This window comes from Odontomachus brunneus, unplaced genomic scaffold (assembly GCF_010583005.1).
Source record: "Odontomachus brunneus isolate Ranch 3 - 2012 unplaced genomic scaffold, Obru_v1 Obru_scaffold_031, whole genome shotgun sequence".
NCBI lineage: Eukaryota > Metazoa > Arthropoda > Insecta > Hymenoptera > Formicidae > Odontomachus > Odontomachus brunneus.
Window position 1 is genome coordinate 1015905 of NW_022639481.1, and position 9133 is coordinate 1025037.

The 9133-nt window shown below is 42.1% G+C and overlaps 1 protein-coding gene across 3 annotated transcripts in view; it reads right to left on the reverse strand.

The window, feature by feature from the left end:
- The window catches only part of LOC116843307 (beta-1-syntrophin), a 277140-nt gene that overhangs the window by 148276 nt on the left and 119731 nt on the right, over nt 1-9133 (reverse strand). The window lies entirely within an intron of this gene.

Here is a 9133-nt window from a genome sequence, read left to right on the forward strand (position 1 = left end):
CTCTCTCTCTCTCTCTCCCCCCTCTCTCTCTCTTTCTCTCTCTCTCCTTCTCTCTCTCTGTCTGTCTTCCTTTTGGTACATAATAAACAAGAACACAAAGAGCGAAGGAGAGACGTCGCGTATGCATATGAAGAGGAGTTTCGAAATTTTACACTCGCACGCTCGCAACACTCCGTATGAATTCTCTGCGTTTCACGGCGCGACACCCGGTGTGCGAAGCCAGCGTCCAGATAGTCACGCCACGGTTTGCGCTGTCGTTGCATCTCTCCACCCTCCACAGCCCCGTCCACAATCCGTTCCTCTCCGTTCCGACCGGGGTTTTCCCTTTTTTTCTCACTTCCGGCGAAATTCACGACACCCGCGGGAACGGTGGTGGCGGCTACATTCAGAGAAATGGCCGCCTTTAAAGGGTGGCTGGGAGATTTAAGGGTTTGAGGTTTCGCCGTCGGGGTTGGGGCCGGGAGGAAAAAGAGGGGAGAGTCTGCGGGCAGCTCGCAGACCCTAAATCTCGACGGAAATCGAGTCACACTGGCGTGGTGCGAGCGAGAAGATGAAGATAACCGGAAACGCCTGCGGTAAACGGATAAAGAAGAAAAAACACCGTCGCCGACGGAAGCCGCCAGAATTGATAAGGGAATTTGGAGAATTGAATATAAGGCGGTGCATTATGACGGGGATGTCAAGTGGAAAGGAGAGGAACAGAAACCCGGTTGATTTGTATGTGACGGAGGCAGCTTGACGTTTCGCCACACTGAGAATAGAGATCGGCTGAATTAACGCGACAATGAAATGACCGAATGTGTTTTGTCAAAGGGAACAGTATTGTTTGGTTCTCGTGAACCAAATTCGATCCCAATCGGTTTGAGAAAGCCAAATTTCTGGTCCTTAGGATTCCGAATTTAACTCACAAGAGCCAGAAATTCTGTTTCCTTCGACTAAAACGCGTTTGGTTGTCACGTTAATTCAATCAGTCTTTTCGCACCCTGTAGGAAGTCTCTCTCTTCGATATGACATAATATCTCTCGACTGATGACAATTTAATTCAATTAGAAGTGAATAATTACAATCGGGAATTAAAGTAATATTTCGTTAAAGTATGCTAATCCCTCTTGAACAGCATGATTTATAATTGCGACTTTGTTTTTCATTCATTCGATACGCTTGCCCACGTCGTTTCGCCAAAACGGTGCTCACGTTCGCGTAATTTCCACGAAATAAATTCGCGAAATAAATTTCTTATTAGCGTTTTAAGTGCAATCGTCCCGAGATATTATCAGGCATTCCGGTGGCGGTTTAATAACGCACGCACGTATTTCATTTAAGTGTACGCGATGCGCCTTAATGAAACGGCATTAATTTTCTTCCGATTCGGCGACGCCGTGCGTGGCTTCCAGCGGTATGAATTATTTAAGGTTAATTGTCTAGCTTATGCAGCTTAGTCGACATTTCCGATTGCAACGTTATTCGAAGTTATAATTTCGCCATGTGCAACATTCCACACGATTTTACCTTGTTTTTTCGTGTCTTCGTGCATAACCTGTCCGTATTTTTCCACATTTTTTTTCTATCTTGCTTCGGGGCAGCAAGCAAAAATATTCCAATTTTATCATCGCCTATAGGGATTATCAACTGAAATTAACATATGCCACACTAACCGGACTAATGCAGACATGTTTGTCAGTCTGAAAACTGTTAATGTCGCGATTACGCTTCTGCAGCTATTTCGAGAGAATGCAATTGACGTTTAATAACAGTACACGTATATTCCAGCGCTTCTGTTTTCGGCTGAACCTAAATGTCACTTAGATAGGTCTCGACAGTATCGTTTCGCGTGAGTCTGTATTTATTTCGTGTAACTTTATGAAGGCATTTAAGCTTGTCACATTAGCCGAATGTGAAAATATCGTTACACAAAAATATTGAATCTGATCCGAATCTGATCGTACGGTAAATTACGTAGAGATTAGTATCTCCAAGATTAGTATCGAAGGAAAAACGTATTTCACGTTTTCCTACGTTTGCGGAGGAAAAGACATGGTGATGTCAACTGTGTAGGTGACAACTACACGAGTTTTATATTGAATTAATTTACATATAGTTTAATAAATTATTTCATACTTATATATTGCAATTAAAAGTTTCGTTGCAATGAAATAATTTATTACACAATATTATAATTCTACATATAAAACTCGTTTAGTTGTCACCTATATACAGTTACCGCTACCATGTTTTTCTCTGAGTGCAATTGATTGAAGATATAACTGGTATAACTTACTCGAATGAAAAACCGACGAGATTTGATTGATAATGCAATTTTCTGCAATTCTCTGCACAGATGATTGTGAAATATTCCTTGTTCTCGTGGTATTTACAGTTTACATTACGGACTACGTACTCTAATACACACAATTCTAACATTAACTAAAAATTTATTACCTGCGCAGCCTCACAGGAAAACAAAGCATTGAGGAAAAAATGAGCTTTCACGCGAAATTGATTTCCATTCTTCACACAAAACACTTTCCTCTCACGCGTCTTTCTTCGAATACAATCGCACAAATACCTCATTTTTATCGATTCTCGACATTGTGCCCCACGTACGTGCTGCTCGCAGATGTCGGTCGCAGAAGAGAGAGAGGGAGGAAGAGAGAGAGAGAGAGAGAGAGAGAGAGCGCATTTTATTTCCACTTGCGCTAACCTAACTAACACTATCAAATGTCTGAAATATCACTTGCCCGTGCGCTTAACAAATATTCAGTAGCTAAAAAAGCATGCAGTGAGTGCATCGATTTTAATCGATAAAATCTATCGTCGTTGTATTTACTGTCAATTGCAACTTGTAAATTGTAAATTGTTGATTTAAAAGTGCCTTTTAGCGAGCAATCATGTTTTGTCTCGTCTCTATTTCTCTGTTTTTCAGAGGTAATTTCAAGAAATAACTTATGCACTGTAAAAATTTTAGGATATTGGGAAATGCTTTCGAATTTTTTCTAGATTCGCGAAAAACACGTTTCACGATTAAAATTTGTAATATTTTTACATCGATAAGCTTTGCAACGTGCATGTCGTATCCAATAAAATAATTTATTTCTTAGTAACTGTCAGAAGATACATTTTCCTATCGGGGACAAATTGCGTCGCGGAAGCTCATGGAAATAAAAATGTTGCTGCATTTAATCGTCTGGCTAGAGAATTTTTTAATACAAATAGTAAATCACGTCTAAAACTGTGAATTGTATCGATGAGAGTAAGTTGTATTAAACAATAGTAAGTTGTATCGATAACTGTCTGCTAATGGAATTCACTTTGAATTAATTGAAGAACGGAACATTGCTGTTTACGAGTCCACGTAAATTGCCAGCGTACAGCCGTTCGGAAATGACTGTGCTGCGCTTTCAATCAGTACCATCCAACAACCAACCTCGGTATGTCGAAAATTTCTGCTTCATTACTGTCCCATGGACCACCTGTCCCACTGCGTCACGCGGTGTCAATTTTGCGAAATTCCTCGCGGGTTTATGATCACGGCCGACGACAGCCAATTCAACGACATGGCGCGAATTTCTACGAACAAGCCTGAAACCCCCGGCAAACCGTAATTATATCAACGGAATTGTTACGAACTTGTAAACTGAATTACATGAGAGATAATGGACGAATAATAATACGCGTACGTGTGAGCCAGAGACGTCTGGTGGAACTTTTTTAATTAAAAAATCTCGCGATAGCCGCGTTAATAGAGATCCAATGGATCAATGCTTTTTCACAAGTCTAGAATAAAATTCAAAAGCTCTTCTCAATATATCCTAAAATTTTCACAGTGCATAAGCTATTTCTTGAAATTCAAAATGTCTCTGAAAAGTAGAGAAACGAGAGACAGGACAAAACGCGCGATTGTTCGCTAAAAGACACTTTTAAACCAACGATTTACAAGTTGCATGCGACAGTAAATACAACGACGATAGAGGTTTCATCGCGGGACGTAAATCCTGTAACGGCGATTATTCGCTTTTATGGCATGGCGCGCACGTCACGTTGCCGCGTACAATATGGCGCCATTAATTTTTCTTTTGTTCCTACGCAATTTTGAAACGAGCCACGTAAAAAGGCGCGCGGCCGTAGGCGCGCCCCGATAAACTGCCAGACTTCTTTCAATTGGTCGATATCGGTCGTGCCGATACGTTTTTAATTACCTCTTCGTCGTCGGTGCCGTCGCCGCTCATTAGAACGGGAGCAGGTTGCCGTAATTACAATTAGCGAGCAAACATCCTGCGACAAGGATCGTTTGGAACGGAGCAGACCAGACTACTCGAGTCTTCTTAATGGCGTCACGTAGGTGACCATTGGCCGCTATGGGCTGCACGTGACCTCCTGACCAAGACATCGAGGAGGATCGAACGTGGAAGAGGAAACGGATATACACCGGTATTTCCGGGATTCTTTGACGCCTTCTCTAAAACATTAGAGTGGAAATCTAGCGTTCTAAAGAAATACTCTGGCGAGCATGTCTGAAAAAAGTAGGAGTCAATGCAAATCCACGAAAATTATATTGAGATAAATGTTGCGATTTCGCGAAAATGAGTAAGAGACGCGCCTAACAATACTAAAAAAATATAACCACGTGAAACACAATAGTGTATCTCTCATGCTCATATAAACGCATTGTAGTGCTCAGGGGAGCGGAAAGAGGAGAGCCCCAGGAGGCAAAGAGTTAAGGATGTCCAACTGCTTGAAATGCGCGCCTAATGCGGCCAGATCTCGGACTGTCTGCGTAAATCAACAAGGGTGTTTCTCCACTTTTTTGCCCGTTTTTCGCCGCAATCGTTCGTTTCTACAGCATTACATAGCGGCAGCGGAGCTTTTGATTAAAGGGACGTTGGAAAAAAATTTTAATTAGAGACTCAAACGCGTACCTCTTCGTTGCACCAAAAAGACAGAGCAAGGGGGAATGATGGTGAGGAGGGTGGAAGAGGAGGGGAAGAGAGTTGGAGAATGACACGTAAAGTTTAAAAGAGCCACAGTAAAAAAAGTGAGAAGAGGGAAGAGAAGAGAGCGAGCGAGAAAGAGGGAGAGAGAGGGAAACGCCCATCGAGGATCAGTTAAAAGCATGTAATCTACACGCTCGATACCTTCAGCCCTTATCGGCTAAATACCATGCAAACATACCCCAATCTAGTCAGGAAAGTCAGTTCCTATCGCTACCTCATCTGCGTCCTCCCAGCTGCGTTGCTAGGATGTGTTCGAATTAACTTCTTACCGCGACGTTTAAGAGTGCACGCCGCGAAAAGTGTGCATCCAACGATATCTGAATTCGAGACTCACTCGGAAAGTCAAAGATCTCAACAGGATCAAAATCCCGTGAACTCAAGTTTCAAGAGCTCAACACGATCGGTAAGTTAGAGCTCCGCCAAGTGTCTTCGTAACAACTCCAATATCTCGAGCAGCTGTTTCGATAATTAGAAATTAGTCGTGAGAACTCCGCCGACTCATTGGTCCTTCCTCTTTCTTCCCGGGCAAAATAGACTTCCCAGTGATTCATGTGTCGGCCGATCAGCGCAGTGACACAGCTGTTGCTGTCAGCTAATCGCGCGTGCGCGCGCGCTGTTAGCACACCGCTTGATTTATCAACTTATCCGTCACCGAGCGGCGCGTATCATCGCTCACTCTATCATCTATCGCATCGATTACAGCAATTATCCATCGGCTGTGCCGGCCGGGCGAAATCTTTTACGATAGCCGCGCGTTACACCCTCGAGCCAGGCGAGAGCCGGCTTATTCAGAGGAACAAGAGCCGCGAGAGTTAGCTGGAAGCTGTTGTACATTCAAATGCATGATATCGCGTGTGAAACAGCAGTTAGGGGGGTCAGATCTGCATAACTCTGCTGCGAACACCCCCTGAGGGTACCTTAGCTCCAGCCGCGCGCGCGCTCGCCCGGCTCTCCTATCGAAACCCAACTCCTATGCGTTGTGTATGCACCCCCGCCATCTCACTCCCTCCTCCCTCTTCCCTCCGCCTTCCCCAACCCCTGTCTCACCCGCTGCCCTTATTCCCACCCCGTCGACGGAACCACCACTTTACATACGTGTACAACGTGCCGCTACAAGTAACCATCGCCCATTCTCCGACTCTGACTGTGCAATCACACAATGATAAAAGTGATTCTACGCCGACTTCCGGTCCGCGATTTGTCTACGCCGTCTGCAACGCTCTTGTAAATCAATGAACGCCGCTATTTCAGACGCCCGACCATTACCATTTCGGCGCACACACAAGGGATGGAAAGGAAAAAAATTAGCGCGAGCACGATAGCTGTTTTCATGTTTAAAATGGTTCCGTGAGAATGATAATCGAGCGTGTGTGTATGCACATGTGCGTTTGTTTCAACAACTACGTGTGAAAAACGCGGCGGCAGCGAATTGCAGTGTGGTCGTGAAAATTTCACATTTAATTCGGTAAATAATGTGGAAAAGAACACACACACACACACACACAGAGCGCATACGTCACGCACATCCTCTTAATAAAAATGTCAAAGAAGATTTCTAATTATGCAGTGTTTAACTATATTTAACTAAACATAAAATTAATGAATTTCACAAAGTGTGCTTTGTGAAAACGACACGTGAGCGGATACCGAAACGTCGCTTTTCGACCGTTTTTTCCAAAGCAAACGTTATTTTAATGCAAGTTTTCGCAGTTTACATTTTTTTCCCAAAATACTCGATGCTGAGAGGTATAATAAAGCAGCAAGAACAGATCGTGCGTCCCCGTGCACCTCTCACACGGTAGAAGTTGCTGTAAATTCTACAAAGAGTCAGCGGGGTAGATATTTCGCGCTTCATAACGAAATTTATTCTACAAAGACAAGACATGTTTATTCGGACCTTATCCACCGGGAAGGGAGGTGGTGGGAGAGGGGGGAAGGGGAGAAAAGATGTTCTCTCCCAGCAAAAAGCATAATGTACGCGAAGTACACCGGTCCTATCCACGTAGCTCGGTAGCCAAACAGTTAAAGGGGATGTGCGCGTATCAACGTCAACGCTGAAACATTTCCGCCAGCCTGCGTTTCTCTCGAAGTTACGACTAATTGATGATTAGCAAGCAGAATTACAGAATGTGCAAGTAAACTCGCGCCTCAACACTAGAACTACCGACGATTAACGACTTGTTCCCGTCAGAGCGGTCGGAATGACAGGTGTCTGAAAAGATACATAATGCAAGGGGAAAAATGTTTATTCATTCCGCTTAGTATTATTCAACGTTAATTAAACGCATTAAATGCATCTTTAAACATTCAAATAATTTTTGCGAGTAACTACAAAGTTATTTTGACTCTTTTTCGGTAGTTCTAATATTAAAATACATTGAGAGAAAAAGTATCTATCTAAGAAATAAAACGTATTTATTTGGCGGATACTAATTACATATTTACTTGTACTCCGATATAACATATTTGCCAAATAAGAAAATATATATTTTCTTAGAACTTCAAGAAAATTTCCTTAGCTCTTCATGAGGGCAACTGTTTATTCTATTTAAATAATAAAATTTAGATTTAAGTGAATATGTCGTTAATGTACCCACGAAATAAATATTTACCATCTTTTAGATATGTTTTCTTTCAATGTGCACTCGCTCGAACTTCAGTGATTGAACGTCTCTTTCTGACGATAAGTGTGTTATATCCTCAGAGCTCGGTAACTAAGTAGTTAAAGAAGAAACGAAGATATCGACGTGAGTGTTGAAACGCACCACGTGATCTGCATACTGCTTTAGGTGGGATTAACGAGCGCCGTGTAGATGGGCGAGGTGGAGTCGTCATTTCGCACCTACGAGACCCGAAAATTCCCGATCTGTAACGCAATTATGGTCACCACGTTCGCCGGCAAACCACATGTAACTACGGCGCTTCTCACAAAGTTGTCTTAATTAGTTCGCTCGCCGTCCAGCGTTTGAATGTCCACCAACGTTCGCTCAACCACGCAAAAACCCTCCAACGCACCATCGATTTTACATCGAGAAGTGCTTGCGTCATCATTGTTCTCCCAGTTGGTATAACCGCTTCTAACAGGAATTTTCCAACAATCAGTACGCCTGTAAGTACATTTAATTTTCGCTCGCTACAAACTTCGTCTCTCCCTGCCAGTCTGACTTCTCTCGTTGCTCATAGATGAAACTCGAGTTTAAATTTTTCACTTCGCGCTTAACCTTTCGGTCGTATCCTTTCCTTCGTAGTCTTTCTGTATCGATCCGGTTGTTAAGATTCTACGACTTCCGCTCTCTTGCCTGGATTAAAAAAGGAATTTGATTAAATTAACAGAATAATTTTCTTAATGAAATGGAGGCGAATTTCAAAGAAACACCTCGCCAAACTTAATAAAGTAACTTTATCGGGTGACTAAATAGCGATTCAACCTACAATCAGGTTGATCATTTACGATTTGAATAAAACTTACTTCATGGTCACAATATACAGAGTGTCTGGTACAAAGTGTACAAGTGTCCTTCCAGGGGAAGGATCGTGCTAAGTTCGCGAAGTTAGCACGACAATTTTTCATTTGCTGTTTTTCGGTATTAAAAATGTGACTCTTTTTGTTTTCTATCTAGAACTCTAAAGCTATGAAAAGTGTCAATAGAACTATCATTGTTTTTTTTTTAATTTGTAAAACGTCGTGCCAGCTTCATAAACAGTATCTCGTGTACGCAGATTATCTCGAATTAAGCACAAAATTCCTCTATCATTTAGCAAACAAATACGTTGAAAATTTTGAATTATTAATTAAAGATTAGCAAATATGTGATTACACGCGATACGGCAGTTGAGCTGTGATGGCGACACCTGTTAGATCAAGACAAACTGAACAAAAAAAGTCCTCTACCATTTTGCAACAACCACGTAGATTTTTCAGTTATTAATTAAAGAAGACTGGCGGATGATAATGCAATAATGTCCATAAATTAATGACTAAAAATTTATATAATTATTTACGAAATGGTACAGGACTTTATTGCTCAGTTTTTAACAGCTTGCGCCATCACAACTTGTTTGCCGTGTCGCGCGTGATTATTCGTTAATATTCGTTAAAAAACCCTAAAAAACTATCCAAAATAGTGCTCTCTATGCTAACG